This window comes from Arachis hypogaea, chromosome 15 (assembly GCF_003086295.3).
Source record: "Arachis hypogaea cultivar Tifrunner chromosome 15, arahy.Tifrunner.gnm2.J5K5, whole genome shotgun sequence".
Classification (NCBI taxonomy): Eukaryota; Viridiplantae; Streptophyta; class Magnoliopsida; order Fabales; family Fabaceae; genus Arachis; species Arachis hypogaea.
This window is the reverse complement of record NC_092050.1, coordinates 118,795,064-118,811,507: the sequence shown is the minus strand read 5'-3', so window position 1 is coordinate 118,811,507 and position 16,444 is coordinate 118,795,064. Positions and strand designations below refer to the sequence as shown.

Here is a 16,444-nt window from a genome sequence, read left to right as displayed (position 1 = left end):
ACACATTACCCTTACAACTTCATATTTTAGATATGTTCGTACCAAAAAGATTTCATTATAGTTAAGTTAGTTGCCACAATCTTTTTCAACTGTAATAACAAATTTCTTGTCGAATTTCATTTTCTTCTTAACAACTTCATATTTGTGAACCAAAACTATGCTATATTTGTTGTTTTGCTAGCATATTAGGCATCAAAACCATGGGTATAAAGTTCGAACAATATGAAACGTTTTCTTCTATGCATGGTAACTTGATATTCCATGGGTCAAGTTGGCAAAAGCAAATGAGAAGTTCTATAGTATCTTAAGCGTTGTTCACCATAACTTTCTCATTTTACATTTTAACCTTGGCAAATGAGTTGGATATGCTATCACTTTTGAATATAATATGCAAAGCTCTCGAATATAATACGAGGTGCGAAATTTATATCATATTCTTTAGTGCACGCCAACAAAACAAAATTCCTTATATGTTCAAAGAATTTTTTTCTAATCTTTCTAATTTGTGTACTTTTATTTTCTCACAAGCAAAGACATTGAATATATCGCTCTATTTTAAATTGATTTGTTAATTATTTATATATTGATTCTAGCTATTTCTTGCTATTCAAGTAGGGCAAAATACACCTAATACTGGAATACCACCAACAGATATATAATGATATCACTAATGTGCTGTGATACATCCTGATGATTTAAAGAAATAGAATATGAAAATTTTTTTTATAACCGGATTAACAGGAAAATTAAAAGTTTTATACATGTCGATAAACTAAGCAAAGAAATATGTAGGCCTATTAGCTCAGTTGGTTAGAGCGTCGTGCTAATAACGCGAAGGTCGTAGGTTCGAGACCTGCATGGGCCATTAGAGGAAATTTGTTTTTTAAAGCCATGAATTTTCAGAGTATAAAAATAATGGCCTATCCATGTCGACGAGTGTTGATATGTTCCTTTTTATCTTTTATAATTTTTTGTTCCAAGAAAGAAATTGAATTGTGTATAAAACCTTAACAACGATACGATGGAAGTTTTTGAAACATATTTCTACCAAACAATACATAAATGGTGCAAATTATAGCACTTGTTATGGTACTACATAATTGTCTTCCAATAAAAAAAGTTTGCCGGAACATGTAAGGGAAATTGATGGAAGCTCTATCCCTAATACCCGAAAGTACATGTATTTGACAAGTTCTTTACTTTAGTAAAAAGAGGAAAACTTCTTGCAAAATTTACTTAGATTAGTGTTTTGAAATTGATACTCTTTATGTTACCAACGAAACAATCACATCCAAATAAAAGTTAAGCTCCTGCCAATTTTGTTTAAATATCTCAATGCATTCATAGTGAAGGATAAATTATAAAACTTTCTAATCTTAATCTCTTTCATAAGTAGATTTAATGTGGAATGTAACCACCTAAGTTCTTATACTATCAGGGAGGTTTTTAAACTAAGGTGCCACACTTGATCCAAGAAAAAGAATGACTTAATTGTTACGCGAGGCAGGAGTAAATACGTGTAGAGCAGAAAACGAGTAGCGCTAAAACGTTGGAATTTGAATTAGAGTTAAATAAACATCTTAACCATGAGTACGTTTCAAAATACTTATAGGGAACTAAAACAGGAAAAGAAGCTAACTACGTCCTAAACTAATCTCGTCGAAGAGGCTCCCCTACTTGCATCCTATCCTATCCTTGATCAGGAGTCTTTAGTTATTCACGAATCGAGGTACTAGGGGTCTCCCTCCAACACCCTTTCGCGCAGTGAAGACCTGGTTCCGTTGCGTGGGATGAACCAAAACTCGACGGGGTGCCGAAATGGGGGAATAGGGCACGTATTCCACCTTTGGGCCTCCACAAGGGTTCAACTTCTCCTCTGGGTCCTCCTCCATGGTGTCTTCCTTCTGGCCAGGGTTGTCGGATTTCTCTTCTTCGGTCTCGGGGTCGGACTCAAGGTGTACCACCTTGGATGACCGCTTCCTAGATGTTGAAGCGTCCCTATCTAGGAAGGTTATGACGGGTAGCTGGGGTTCTTCTTCCACGAGTTCTCGACCTAAGTAGATAGTTTGGAGCACGGTAGTAGTGGTCGTAACTACCCACGCGTGCTTCGAGGGGTCATACTTAGAAGTTACCCTCGAGGGGGCACTGCGTCGTCTCTATCCGCTGTGCCATGTTCCTCTGAAGATAGTATGGGAAAAGAAAGGGAGTGAGAACCTAACGTCTCAGTAGGAGTGCTATGTAACACCTCCATATCCATCTCCAGCCCACGTGCGGGATTTTAAAAACAAGCGTATAACATGGCATGTAATATGCATATTCTTTTTTCATAAAACATGTGTGTAAAAGAAAGGGGAAACATATAGGAAAATAGAAGGATAACATCAACATAATCATAATTAAATCTAAGGAAAACATAGAACTCAAGCTTTCATTCGTGCCTTCTTTCTTTCTTAATTTATAACTTATATGGAGGGTATTGAGCTCAAACCGGTATAAGTGGGAGTCCCCTTCCCTTACCGAAGGTTCTTATCCCAAACGTTTTGGTGATCACCTTCCCTTACCGAAGGATCATCTCGATCGATCACCTTCCCTTACCGAAGGATCATATCGATATCTTGTCTTTGGGGGTCACCTTCCCTTACCGAAGGATCATTCCCTCAGTTTAATTTACAATTAAGGTTATTTAGACATACACAAGAAGAGAGTCATATAAAAAGATATATTATTATATAAAATTGATGGGATAGTCCCCTTCCCTTACCGAAGGTTCTTATCCCAAATGTTTTTCGATCACCTTCCCTTACCGAAGGATCATCTCGATCGATCACCTTCCCTTGCTGAAGGATCATATCGATATCTTGTCTTTGGGGGTCACCTTCCCTTACCGAAGGATCATTCCCTCAGTTTAATTTACATTTAGGTTGTTTTAAACGTACACAAGGGAAAAATCATATAAGTGCACATTATAAGAATATTAAATATTTTGAAGAAAAACATGTACTCTTGACTTTAAAGGAATAATGATAGAAGAGATCACATAGATGCACATAGGATTAAATTTTTCAATAAAATATTTGAGAAAGCATGTACTCTTGACTTTAAGGGAATGATGATAACATAATGGTATAATAGGTTACATGGATGCACATGATGGAATAGGGTAATTTAAATAATTGAATTAAAATATTATAAATAATAATATAACCATGTAAGGGATCACACATATACCTATATGTTGAACAAGACATAAGAAGGCATGTACTCTTGGCCCTAAGGGAATATCAATATAATAATATAGGATATTAATTAGCTGAATAAAACAATTATAAGAAAACATGTACTCTTGACCCTAAGAAGATATTAATGATATAATGTAAAAAGTATAATCTAAGTGCATATATTAAGAAAGTGAGTATTTGAAATACTTGGATTAGATATTATAAGAAGTATGTACCCTTGATCTTTAAAATAAAGGAGCAATAATGATATAAGGGGTCATTTTAGTTGCATATAATAAAATAGGGTTCCTTGAACAAGATATAAAAAGGAGCATGTACTCTCAATATTAAAGGAATAATAATAATAATGTAACGGTATCAAAGGTCATGTAAGGGCACATAGTAAAATTAGGGAATGTTAAATAATTTAATAAAACGTTATAAAGGGGCATGTACTCTCAACATAAAAGGAATAATAATAATGTAATGGTATCAAAGGTCATGTAAGGGCACATAGTAAAATTAGGGAATGTTAAATAATTTAATAAAACGTTATAAAGGGGCATGTACTCTCAACATAAAAGGAATAGTGATTAAAGGGTCATGTAAATGCACATGGAAAAGATATGGGATGCATATTAATGGATTCAAGAGGGTATAATTGACAAAATAGATAATCATGCTCAATGTAGATGAGAGATAAGCAAAGAATAATTCATGCCATAAAATACATGAAAGGTGGTAGCCATGCATGGATGGAAGAAAACAAAATAAAGCATACTACATGCCAACATAAGTAAGAAAGGCATAATTCCCTACCTTCTTTTCTAATGCTTCTTTGAGCTTGCCTTTTGTGTTTGCCCACAGAATGTTATTTCTTTGTAGAGAGAGAAGGGAGAGGATAAGTGTTTGAGAGAAGTGATTTTCTACCTATAGGTGCTCCCCTATTTATATACATTTGGGGATGGGGTGGTTGGAATATTTTAAATTTCAAACTGAGGGTGGTTACCAGGTTCCTATCCAAAATTTCAAAATTCTAAACTTATCTTCTAACTGATTTTCAAACTTTAAATTTAATTTTGTTTCTAGAAGGGGAGGTTGTTACATTATCACCCCCATAAGAAAAGAATTTGTCCCCAAATTCCATGTCTGAACTTGGTCGATAAGGGTCGTTTAGATAACTTAGGGGTCCTACTGAAATTTCCTTACTGTTGGGGAGAAAGGAGATCCTCACCACGATTGTTACCTGTAAATAAGTCCGGGAGCTTCTGTCTCATGTCTGCCTCTTTTTCCATGTGTAGTCTCTGGAATTGCCGCTACCCCATGCCACCTTTACCAGTCGTATCGTCTTGCTCCTTAGTTGCTTCGTACTTCTGTCTACAATCTCTATGGCTGGTAGTTCAAAAGTCAGGTCGTCCTTGAGTGTTACGTCCTCTTGCTGCAACACATGGCTTGGATCGTGCTGGTATTTTCGGAGTTGGGACACATGGAACACGTCATGTAGTCTTGATAGATTTGGTGGTAGGGCAAGATGGTATGCCGACTTTCCTATACGCCGGAGGATTTGGAATGGACCCAGGTACCGGGGGCTTAGTTTTTGTACCTTAAGAGCCTTCCCTACCCCGGTGGTGGGGGTGATTTTTAGGAATACGTGATCGCCTTCCTGAAATTCGAGGGGTTTTCTTCGTTGATCTGCATAACTCTTTTGTCGACTTTGGGCGGTGCGCATTCTTTCTCTTATCCTCTTGATATCTTCTGTGGTCTGTCTTACTAACTCTGGTCCTAAGTAGCCTTTCTCTTCTGGCCCGTACCAGCATAAAGGAGATTGGCATCTTTGCCCGTACAGTGCCTCATATGGTGCCATCCCGATGCTACCATGGTAACTGTTGTTATAAGCAAACTCGATCAGTGGTAGGTGACTCTCCCACTTTCCTGGTCTGTCTAGGACACAAGCTCGTAACATGTCTTCCAACGTCTGGATGGTCCTTTCCGTTTGTCCATCTGTTTGCGGGTGGTATGACGTGCTTAGGCACAATTTCGTCCTGAATGCCTTCTGCAATGCGTTCCAAAACCTCGAGGTGAATCTTGGGTCTCTATCCGAGACTATGGTCGTTGGTACCCCATGTAACCTCACGATCTCTCTGATATATAGCGTGGCTAGTCTTTCCAATGAGTCAGTCGCCTTAACTGGTAGAAAATGGGCAGTCTTTGTAAGCCGGTCCACGATGACCCATATAGCGTCACGCCCTGCTTGAGTACGGGGTAGTCCCATGACGAAATCCATCGATATGTCTTCCCATTTCCACTTCGGGATGCCAAGGGTTGCAATACCCCTGATGGTTTCTGATGTTCGATTTTTACCTTCTGACAAACCAGGCATTTATTCACGATCGTGGCTAAATCCTTTTTCATCCCTGGCCACCAGAACATCTTCTTCAAATCATGGTACATCTTCGTCATGCCAGGATGAATGGTAAAATCTCCTTTGTGGGCTTCTTCCGCAATCTTGTTTTGAAGGTCTCCTTCCCTTGGGACACAGATTCGACCTTGGTATCTCCATACCTTGTCCTCTCCTTCGGTGAAGCCCTTCAATCTTCCTTCTTTGACAAGGCGCAAGGTTTCGTGAAAGTTGGGGTCGGAACTCTGTGCCTTAGTTATTTGTTCTTTGAATTGACTTGCCACTATTAGGTGGTTCAGACGTATGCTTTTTGGAGCGAGGGTGACTTGTAAGTTCATGTCTCTGAAATTCCTTATCAACTCTGCCTCTTTTATCATCAGCCATGATGCCTTGAGTACCTTCCGACTCAGAGCGTCAGCCACCAAGTTAGCCTTTCCTGGGTGGTAATTTAGAACAAAGTCATAATCTTTAAGAAACTCCATCCACCTCCTTTGTCGCATGTTGAGTTCCTTCTAGTCGAACAGGTACTTTAAGCTCTTATGATCGGAGAATACTTGAAACCCTAACTCCGTACAAATGATGCCTCCATGTCTTCAGCGCAAATACTATCGCGGCTAGTTCGAGGTCGTGAGTTGGATAGTTGGCTTTGTGGGTCTTCAGTTGTCTTGACGCATACGCCACTACCTTTTTGCATTGCATTAGTACGCAATCCAATCCTTGTCCTGAGGCGTCGCAGTAAACTTCGAAGGCCATGTCGGGGTTAGGTAAGGCTAGTACTGGGGCGGATGTCAAGCGACACTTTAACTCTTGGAAGCTTCTTTCGCAATCTGGCGTCCAAGCAAACGGGGTATCCTTCCTGGTTAAACGGGTTAACGGCAGGGCTAGTTGAGAAAACCCTCTTATGAACCTTCTATAGTAGCCCGCCAATCCTAAAAAAACTCCTTATTTCTGTGACTGACGTCGGCCTTTCCCAGTTTAGTACCGAGTCTATCTTACTGGGATCCACTGATATTCCATCGCCGGAAACCATGTGTCCAAGAAATTGTACCTCCTTCATCCAAAACTTATACTTGGATAGTTTTGCGTACAACTTTTTCTCTCGAAGGGTTCCCAGTATTACACGCAAGTGCTCCCTGTGTTCTTCTTCTGTCTTGGAGAAAATCAAAATATCATCTATGAATACTACCACGAAACTGTCGAGGTAAGGTCGAAAAATTCTATTCATGTAGTCCATAAAGACGGCGGGGACATTGGTCAACCCAAAAGACATTACTGTGAACTCGTAGTGTCCGTATCTCGTTCGAAATGCTGTCTTTGGAATGTCTTCCTCTCTTACCCTTATTTGATGATACTCTGATCTCAGGTCAATTTTTGAGAACACTGTTACACCTTGTAGTTGGTCCATTAAGTCATCTATTCTTGGGAGGGGATACTTGTTCTTCACCGTGATTTTGTTGAGTTGCCTATAGTCCACGCAGAGACGCATGCTGCCGTCCTTTTTCTTCACAAACAATACTGGAGCTCCCCAGGGAGAGACGCTTGGTCTGATGCATCCTTTTTGCAGCAGCTCCTCTAGTTGGTTCTTCAGTTCAGTGAGCTCCACTGGAGCCATCCGGTAAGGGGCTCTGGAGATTGGCCCTATCCCAGGTATCAATTCTATGGAGAACTCAACCTCTCGTGTTGGGGGAAACGAGGGTATATCTTCGGGAAAGACATCTGAAAAGTCGTGTACTACTGGTATCTCACAGAACTCCTGATGGGAGTCTGCTTTTACCGAATTTAGCAAGGCATATTCTTGCCTCGTACTGGTGTCTTCGGAGGATCTTGGAAGGTCACGTGTGTCTCGTATGGATTGAGAAGGGAAGATGGCTTTTCTCTCAAAACAATCTAACAAGACTCGGTTTTCGTTGAGCCATTCCATTCCTAGGATGATGTCTAATCCTACTAAAGGGAGGCACACTAGGTTAGCAAGGTATGATCTACCTGAAATGAGGATGCACACCCTCTGACAGACCTGCTGAGGGCAAAGACTCGTCCTTGACGTTGGGGTGCATCGGCAGAGGGTGGGGGAACTGCTGGACATTCCCTTTTTATGGATAACCATAGGAAGAGGCTTCATTAGTCATATCTCCTAGGATCGACTTTGCTCTGATACCAATAATGTAACACCCTAAGTTCTTATACTATCGTGGAGGTTTTAAAACTAAGGTGCCACACTTGATCCAAGAAAAAGAATGACTTAATCGTTACGCGAGGCAGGAGTAAATACGTGTAGAGCGAAAAACGAGTAGCGCTAAAATGTTGGAATTTGAATTAGAGTGAAATAAACATCTTAACCATGAGTACGTTTCAAAATACTTGTAGGGAACTAAAACAGGAAAAGAAGCTAACTACGTCCTAAACTAATCTCGTCGAAGAGGCTCCCCTACTTGCATCCTATCCTATCCTTGATCAGGAGTCTTTAGTTATTCACGAATCGAGGTACTAGGGGTCTCCCTCCAACACCCTTTCGCGCAGTGAAGACCTGGTTCCGTTGCGTGGGATGAACCAAAACTCGACGGGGTGCCGAAATGGGAGAGTAGGGCACGTATTCCACCTTTGGGACTCCACAAGGGTTCAACTTCTCCTCTGGGTCCTCCTCCATGGTGTCTTCTTTCTGGCCAGGGTTGTCGGATTTCTCTTCTTCGGTCTCGGGGTCGGACTCAAGGTGTACCACCTTGGATGACCGCTTCCTAGATGTTGAAGCGTCCCTATCTAGGAAGGTTATGACGGGTAGCTGGGGTTCTTCTTCCACGAGTTCTCGACCTAAGTAGATAGTTTGGAGCACGGTAGTAGTGGTCGCAATTACCCACGCGTGCTTCGAGGGGTCATACTCAGAAGTTACCCTCGAGGGGGCACTGCGTCGTCTCTATCCGCTGTGCCATGTTCCTCTGAAGATAGTATGGGAAAAGAAAGGGAGTGAGAACCTAACGTCTCAGTAGGAGTGCTATGTAACACCTCCAAATCCATCTCCAGCCCACGTGCGGGATTTTAAAAACAAGCGTATAACATGGCATGTAATATGCATCTTCTTTTTTTATAAAACATGTGTGTAAAAGAAAGGGGAAACATATAGGAAAATAGAAGGATAACATCAACAAAATCATAATTAAATCTAAGGAAAACATAGAACTCAAGCTTTCATTCGTGCCTTCTTTCTTTCTTAATTTATAACTTATATGGAGGGTATTAAGCTCAAACCGGTATAAGTGGGAGTCCCCTTCCCTTACCGAAGGTTCTTATCCCAAACGTTTTGGTGATCACCTTCCCTTACCGAAGGATCATCTCGATCGATCACCTTCCCTTACCGAAGGATCATATCGATATCTTATCTTTGGGGGTCACCTTCCCTTACCGAAGGATCATTCCCTCAGTTTAATTTACAATCAAGGTTATTTAGACATACACAAGAAGAGAGTCATATAAAAAGATATATTATTATATAAAATTGATGGGATAGTCCCCTTCCCTTACCGAAGGTTCTTATCCCAAACGTTTTTCTATCACCTTCCCTTACCGAAGGATTATCTCGATCGATCACCTTCCCTTACCGAAGGATCATATCGATATCTTGTCTTCGGGGGTCACCTTCCCTTACCGAAGGATCATTCCCTCAGTTTAATTTACATTTAGGTTGTTTTAAACGTACACAAGGGAAAAATCATATAAGTGCACATTATAAGAATATTAAATATTTTGATGAAAAACATGTACTCTTGACTTTAAAGGAATAATGATAGAAGAGATCACATAGATGCACATAGGATTAAATTTTTAAATAAAATATTTGAGAAAGCATGTACTCTTAACTTTAAGGGAATGATGATAACATAATGGTATAATAGGTTACATGGATGCACATGATGGAATAGAGTAATTTAAATAATTGAATTAAAATATTATAAATAATAATATAACCATGTAAGAGATCACACATATACCTATATGTTGAACAAGACATAAGAAGGCATGTACTCTTGGCCCTAAGGGAATATCAATATAATAATATAGGATATTAATTAGCTGAATAAAACAATTATAAGAAAACATGTACTCTTGACCCTAAGAAGATATTAATGATATAATGTAAAAAGTATAATCTAAGTGCATATAGTAAGAAAGTGAGTATTTGAAATACTTGGATTAGATATTATAAGAAGTATGTACCCTTGATCTTTAAAATAAAGGAGCAATAATGATATAAGGGGTTATTTTAGTTGCATATAATAAAATAGGGTTCCTTGAACAAGATATAAAAAGGAGCATGTACTCTCAATATTAAAGGAATAATAATAATAATGTAACGGTATCAAAGGTCATGTAAGGGCACATAGTAAAATTAGGGAATGTTAAATAATTTAATAAAACGTTATAAAGGGGCATGTACTCTCAACATAAAAGGAATAATAATAATGTAACGGTATCAAAGGTCATGTAAGGGCACATAGTAAAATTAGGGAATGTTAAATAATTTAATAAAACGTTATAAAGGGGCATGTACTCTCAACATAAAAGGAATAGTGATTAAAGGGTCATGTAAATGCACATGGAAAAGATATGGGATGCATATTAATGGATTCAAGAGGGTATAATTGACAAAATAGATAATCATGCTCAATGTAGATGAGAGATAAAAAAAGAATAATTCATGCCATAAAATACATGAAAGGTGGTAGCCATGCATGGATGGAAGAAAACAAAATAAAGCATACTACATGCCAACATAAGTAAGAAAGGCATAATTCCCTACCTTCTTTTCTAACACTTCTTTGAGCTTGCCTCTTGTGTTTGCCCACAGAATGTTATTTCTTTGTAGAGAGAGAAGGGAGAGGATAAGTTTTTGAGAGAAGTGATTTTCTACCTATAGGTGCTCCCCTATTTATATACATTTGGGGATGGGGTGGTTGGGATATTTTAAATTTCAAACTGAGGGTGGTTACCAGGTTCCTATCCAAAATTTCAAAATTCTAAACTTATCTCCTAACTGATTTTCAAACTTCAAATTTAATTTTGTTTCTAGAAGCGAAGGTTGTTACATGGAATGATATGGAGGAGTTTGGATTTTACTATGTCATCAAATCAAGTAAGATTTTTACATTATTCCAGTTTTATTAGTTAAATATATCACTTAAAAAATTGTTTTTTTACCTGTTGAGAGAGATAATTATTAAATAAAGACAAACAAAAAAAGAAAAGATAATGTTATTCTCTGTTAATCGTTTATAAATATAGCATGCTTTAATGCATCAACCATCAACGCTAAGAAAGACAATAAAAAGATGACTTCAATTGTGGTTGAATTCAACCCCAAGTTTTAGTTCCGATCATTCGTTGACCTTAGAACTCCATTTAAACAACCATTTTTTGACCATGTAAAGATTTTGCGCCATTCCTTCTAATCAAAATTTGGTCTCTACTCTAATGTCATAGAGAAAACAAAAGGTAATTATCCAACCCAAGGGGTGATATTGGTATTCTTTTTAGTACAAGATTTAGCACACATTACCCTTACAACTTCAAATTTTAGATATCTTCGTACCAAAAAGCTATCATTATAGTGAAGTTAGTTGCCACAACCTTTTTCAACTGTAATAACAAAATTCTTGTCGAATTTCATTTCTTCTTAACAACTTTATATTTGTGAACCATAACTATGCTATATTTGTTGTTTTGCTAGCACATTAGGCATCAAAATCATGGGTATAAAGTTCGAACAATATGAAACATTTTCTTCTATGCATTGTAACTTGATATTCCATGGGTCAAGTCGGCAAAAGCAAATGGGAAATTCTATAGTATCTTAAGCATTGTTCACCATAACGTTCTCCTTTTACATTTTAACCTTGGCAAATGAGCTAGATATGCTATCACTTTTGAACATAATATGCAAAGCTCACAAATATAATACGAGGTGCGAAATTTATATCATATTCTTTAGTGCACACCAACTAAACAAAATTCCTTATATGTTCAAAGAATTTTTTTCTAATTTTTCTAATTCGCGTACTTTTATTTTCTCACAAGCAAAGACATTGAATATATCGCTCTATTTTAAATTGATTTGTTAATTCTTTATATAATGATTATAGTTATTTCTTGCGAATCAAGTAGGTTAAAATACACCTAATACTGGAATACCACCAACAGATATATAATGATATCACTAATGTGCTGTGATACACCCTGATGATTTATAGAAATAGAATATGAAAACTTTTATTAACACGGATTAACAGGAAAATTAAAAGTTTTATACATGTCGATAAACTAAGAAAAGTATATATAGGCCTATTAGCAGAGTTGGTTAGAGCGTCGTGCTACTAACACGAAGGTCGCAGGTTTGAGACCTGCATGGGCCATTAGAGGAAATTTGTTTTTTAAAGTCATGAATTTTCAGAGTATAAAAATAATGGCCTATCCATGTCGACGAGTGTTGATATGTTCCTTTTTATTTTTTGTTCCAAGAAAGAAATTGAATTGCGTATAAAACCTTAACAACGATACGATGGTAGTTTTTGAAACATATTTCTACCAAACAATACGTATACGGAGCAAATTATAGCACTTGTTATGGTACTACATTATTGTCTTCCTATCAAAAAATTTTGCCGGAACATGTAAGGGAAATTGATGGAAGCTCTATCCCTAATACCTGAAAGTACATGTATTTGACAAGTTCGTTACCTTAGTAAAAAGAGCAAAACTTCTTGCAAAATTTACTTAGATTAGTGTTTTGATATTTATACTCTTTATGTTACGAACGTAACAATCACATCCCATTCTTCCTTTATTGCTAAGAGGGTCATAAATCAAAGTCCAAATAAAAGTTAAACTCTTGCCAATTTTTTTAAAATATCTCAATGCATTCATAGTGAATGATAGATTATAAAACTTTCCAATCTTAATCTCTTTCATAAGTAGATTTCATGTGGAATGATATAGAGGAGTTTGGATTTTACTATGTCATCAAATCAAGTAAGATTTTTAGATTATTCCAGTTTTATTAGATAAATATATCTCTCAAAAAATTCTTTTCTTACCTGTTGAGAGAGATAAATATTAAATAAAGACAAACAAAAAAGAAAACATAATGTTACTCTCTGTTAATCGTTTATAAACATAGTATGCTTAAATGCATCAACCAACAACGCTAAGAAAGACAATAAAAAGATGACTTCAATTGTGGTTGAATTCAACCCCAAGTTTTAGTTCTGATCATTCGTTGACCTTAGTACTCCACTTAAACAACCATTTTTTGACCATGCAAAGGTTTTGCGCCATTCTTTCTAATCAAAATTTGGTCTCTGCTCTAATGTCATAGAGAAAACAAAAGCTAATTATCCAATCCAAGGGGTGATATTGGTATTCTTTTTAGTACAAGATTTAGCACACATTACCCTTACAACTTCAAATTTTAGATATCTTCGTACCAAAAAGCTATCATTATAGTTAAGTTAGTTGCCACAATCTTTTCAAGTGTAATAACAAAATTCTTGTCGAATTTCATTTTCTTCTTAACAACTTCATATTTGTGAACCATAACTATGCTATATTTGTAGTTTTTCTAGCACATTAAGCATCAAAACCATGGGTGTAAAGTTTGAACAATATGAAGCGTTTTCTTCTATGCATTGTAACTTGATATTCCACGGGGGTCAAGTTGGCAAAATCAAATGGGAAGTTCTATGGTATCTTAAGCGTTGTTCACCATAACGTTCTCCTTTTATATTTTAATCTTGGCAAATGAGCTGGATATGCTATCACTTTTGAACATAATATGCAAAGATCTCAAATATAATACGAGGTGCAAAATTTATATCATATTATTTAGTGCACACCAACTAAACAAAATTCCTTATATGTTCAAAGAAATTTTTATTCTAATTTTCCTAATTCGCATACTTTTATTTTCTCACCAGCCAAGACATTGAATATATCACTCTATTTTTAATTGATTTGTTAATTATTTATGTATTGATTCTAGCTATTTCTTGCAAATAAAGTAGGGCAAAATACACCAAATACTGGAATACCACCAACAGATATATAATGATATCACTAATGTACTGTGATACACCCTGATGATTTATAGAAATAGAATATGAAAACTTTTATTAAAACGGATTAACAGGGAAATTAAAAGTTTTATACATGTCGATAAACTAAGCAAGGAAATATATAGGCCTATTAACTCAGTTGGTTAGAGCGTCGTGCTAATAACGCGAAGGTCGCAGGTTCGAGACTTGCATGGGCCATTAGATTAAATATGTTTTTTAAAGGCATGAATTTTCAGAGTATAAAAATAATGGCCTATCCATGTTGACGAGTGTTGATATGTTCCTTTTTAACTTTTATAAGTTTTTGTTCCAAGAAAGAAATTGAATTGCGTATAAAACCTTAACAACGATACGATGGAAGTTTTTGAAACATATTTCTACCAAACAATATGTATATGGAGCAAATTATAGCACTTGTTATGATACTACATAATTGTCTTCCTATGAAAAAAGTTTGCCGAAACATGAAAGGAAAAATTGATGGAAGCTCTAAACCTAATACCCGAAAGTACATGTATTTGACAAGTTCTTTACCTTAGTAAAAAGAGAAAAATTTCTTACAAAATTTACTTAGATTAGTGTTTTAAAATTTATACTCTTTATTTTACCAACGTAAAAATTATATCCCATACTTAATTTATTGCTAAGAGGGCCATAAATCAAAATCCAAATGAAAGTTAAGCTCTTGACAAATTTTTTTTAAATATCTTGATGCATTCATAATGAAGGATACATTATTAAACATTCTAATCTTAATCTCTTTCATAAGAAGATTTCATGTGGAATGATATGGAGCTGTTTGGATTTTACTATGTCATAAAATCAAGTAGGATTTTTAGATTATTCCAGTTTTATTAGTTAAATATATCACTCAAAAAATTGTTTTCTTACCTGTTGAGAGAAATAAATATTAATAAAAGACAAACAGAAAAAGAAAACATAATGTTACTCTCCGTTAATCGTTTATAAACATAGCATGCTTTAATGCATCAACCAACAACGCCAGGAAAGACAATAAAAAGATGACTTCAATTGTGGTTGAATTCAACCCCAAGTTTTAGTTCCGATCATTCATTGACCTTAGAACTCCACTTAAACAACCATTTTTTGACAATGCAAAGGTTTTGCGCCATTCTTTCTAAACAAAATTTGGTCTCTGCTCTATTGTCACAGAGAAAACAAAACCTAATTATCCATTCCAAAGGGTGATATTGGTATTCTTTTTTGTACAAGATTTAACACACATTACCCTTATAACTTCAAATTTTAGATATCTTCGTACCAAAAAGTTATCATTATAGTTAAGTTAGTTGCCACAATCTTTTTCAACTGTAATAACAAAATTCTTGTCGAATTTCATTTTCTTCTTAACAACTTTATATTTTTGAACCATAACTATGCTATATTTGTTGTTTTGCTAGCACATTAGGCATCAAAACCATGGGTATAATGTTTGAACAATATGAAACGTTTTCTTCTATGCATTGTAACTTGAAATTCCATGGGTCAAGTCGGCAAAAGCAAATGAGAAGTTCTATGGTATCTTAAGCGTTGTTCACCATAACGTTCTCCTTTTACATTTTAACCTTGGCAAATGAGCCAGATATGCTATCACTTTTGAACATAATATGCAAAGCTCACAAATATAATACGAGGTGCAAAATTTATATCATATTCTTTAGTGCAGACCAACTAAACAAAATTCCTTATATGTTCAAAGAATTTTTTTCTAATTTTTCTAATTCGCGTACTTTTATTTTCTCACAAGCAAAGACATTGAATATATCGCTCTATTTTAAATTGATTTGTTAATTATTTATATATTGATTATAGCTTTTTCTTGCGAATCAAGTAGGTTAAAATACACCTAATACTGGAATACCACCAACAGATATATAATGATATCACTAATGTGCTGTGATACACCCTGATGATTTATAGAAATAGAATATGAAAACTTTTATTAACACAGATTAACAGGAAAATTAAAAGTTTTATACATGTCGATAAACTAAGAAAAGAAAATATAGGCCTATTAGCTCAGTTGGTTAGAGCGTCGTGCTAATAACGCGAAGGTCGCAGGTTCGAGACCTGCATGGGCCATTAGAGGAAAAATGTTTTTTAAACCCTTGAATTTTCAGAGTATAAAAATAATGGCCTCTCCATGTCGACGAGTGTTGATATGTTCCTTTTTATCTTTTATAAGTTTTTGTTCCAAGAAAGAAATTGAATTGCATATAAAACCTTAACAACGATACGATGGAAGTTTTTGAAACATATTTCTACCAAACAATACGTATATGGAGAAAATTATAGCACTTGTTATGGTACTACATAATTGTCTTCCTATCAAAAAAGTTTGTCGGAACATGAAAGGGAAATTGATGGAAGCTCTATACCTAATACCCAGAAGTACATGTATTTGACAAGTTGTTTACCTTAGTAAAAAGAGCAAAACTTCTTACAAAATTTACTTAGATTAGTGTTTTAAAATTTATACTCTTTATTTTACCAACGTAACAATTACATCCCATACTTAATTTATTGCTAAGCGGGCCATAAATCAAAATCCAAATGAAAGTTAAGCGCTTGCCAAATTTTTTTAAATATCTCGATGCATTCATAATGAAGGATACATTATTAAACTTTCTAATCTTAATCTCTTTCATAAGTAGATTTCATGTGGAATGATATGGAGGAGTCTGGTTTTTATTATCTCATCAAATCAAGTA

General features: G+C 35.8%; 3 non-coding genes across 3 annotated transcripts; all 3 read left to right on the top strand.

The window, feature by feature from the left end:
* The first annotated feature begins 791 nt into the window (after positions 1-791).
* Positions 792-865, top strand: TRNAI-AAU (transfer RNA isoleucine (anticodon AAU)). The gene has a single exon. It is a non-coding gene; the product is annotated as a tRNA-Ile (tRNA).
* Positions 866-13,836: 12,971 nt separating this feature from the next.
* On the top strand, positions 13,837-13,910 carry TRNAI-AAU (transfer RNA isoleucine (anticodon AAU)). Its single transcript has one exon. It is a non-coding gene; the product is annotated as a tRNA-Ile (tRNA).
* Positions 13,911-15,741: 1,831 nt separating this feature from the next.
* TRNAI-AAU (transfer RNA isoleucine (anticodon AAU)) lies at positions 15,742-15,815 on the top strand. Its single transcript has one exon. It is a non-coding gene; the product is annotated as a tRNA-Ile (tRNA).
* Positions 15,816-16,444: the final 629 nt, after the last annotated feature.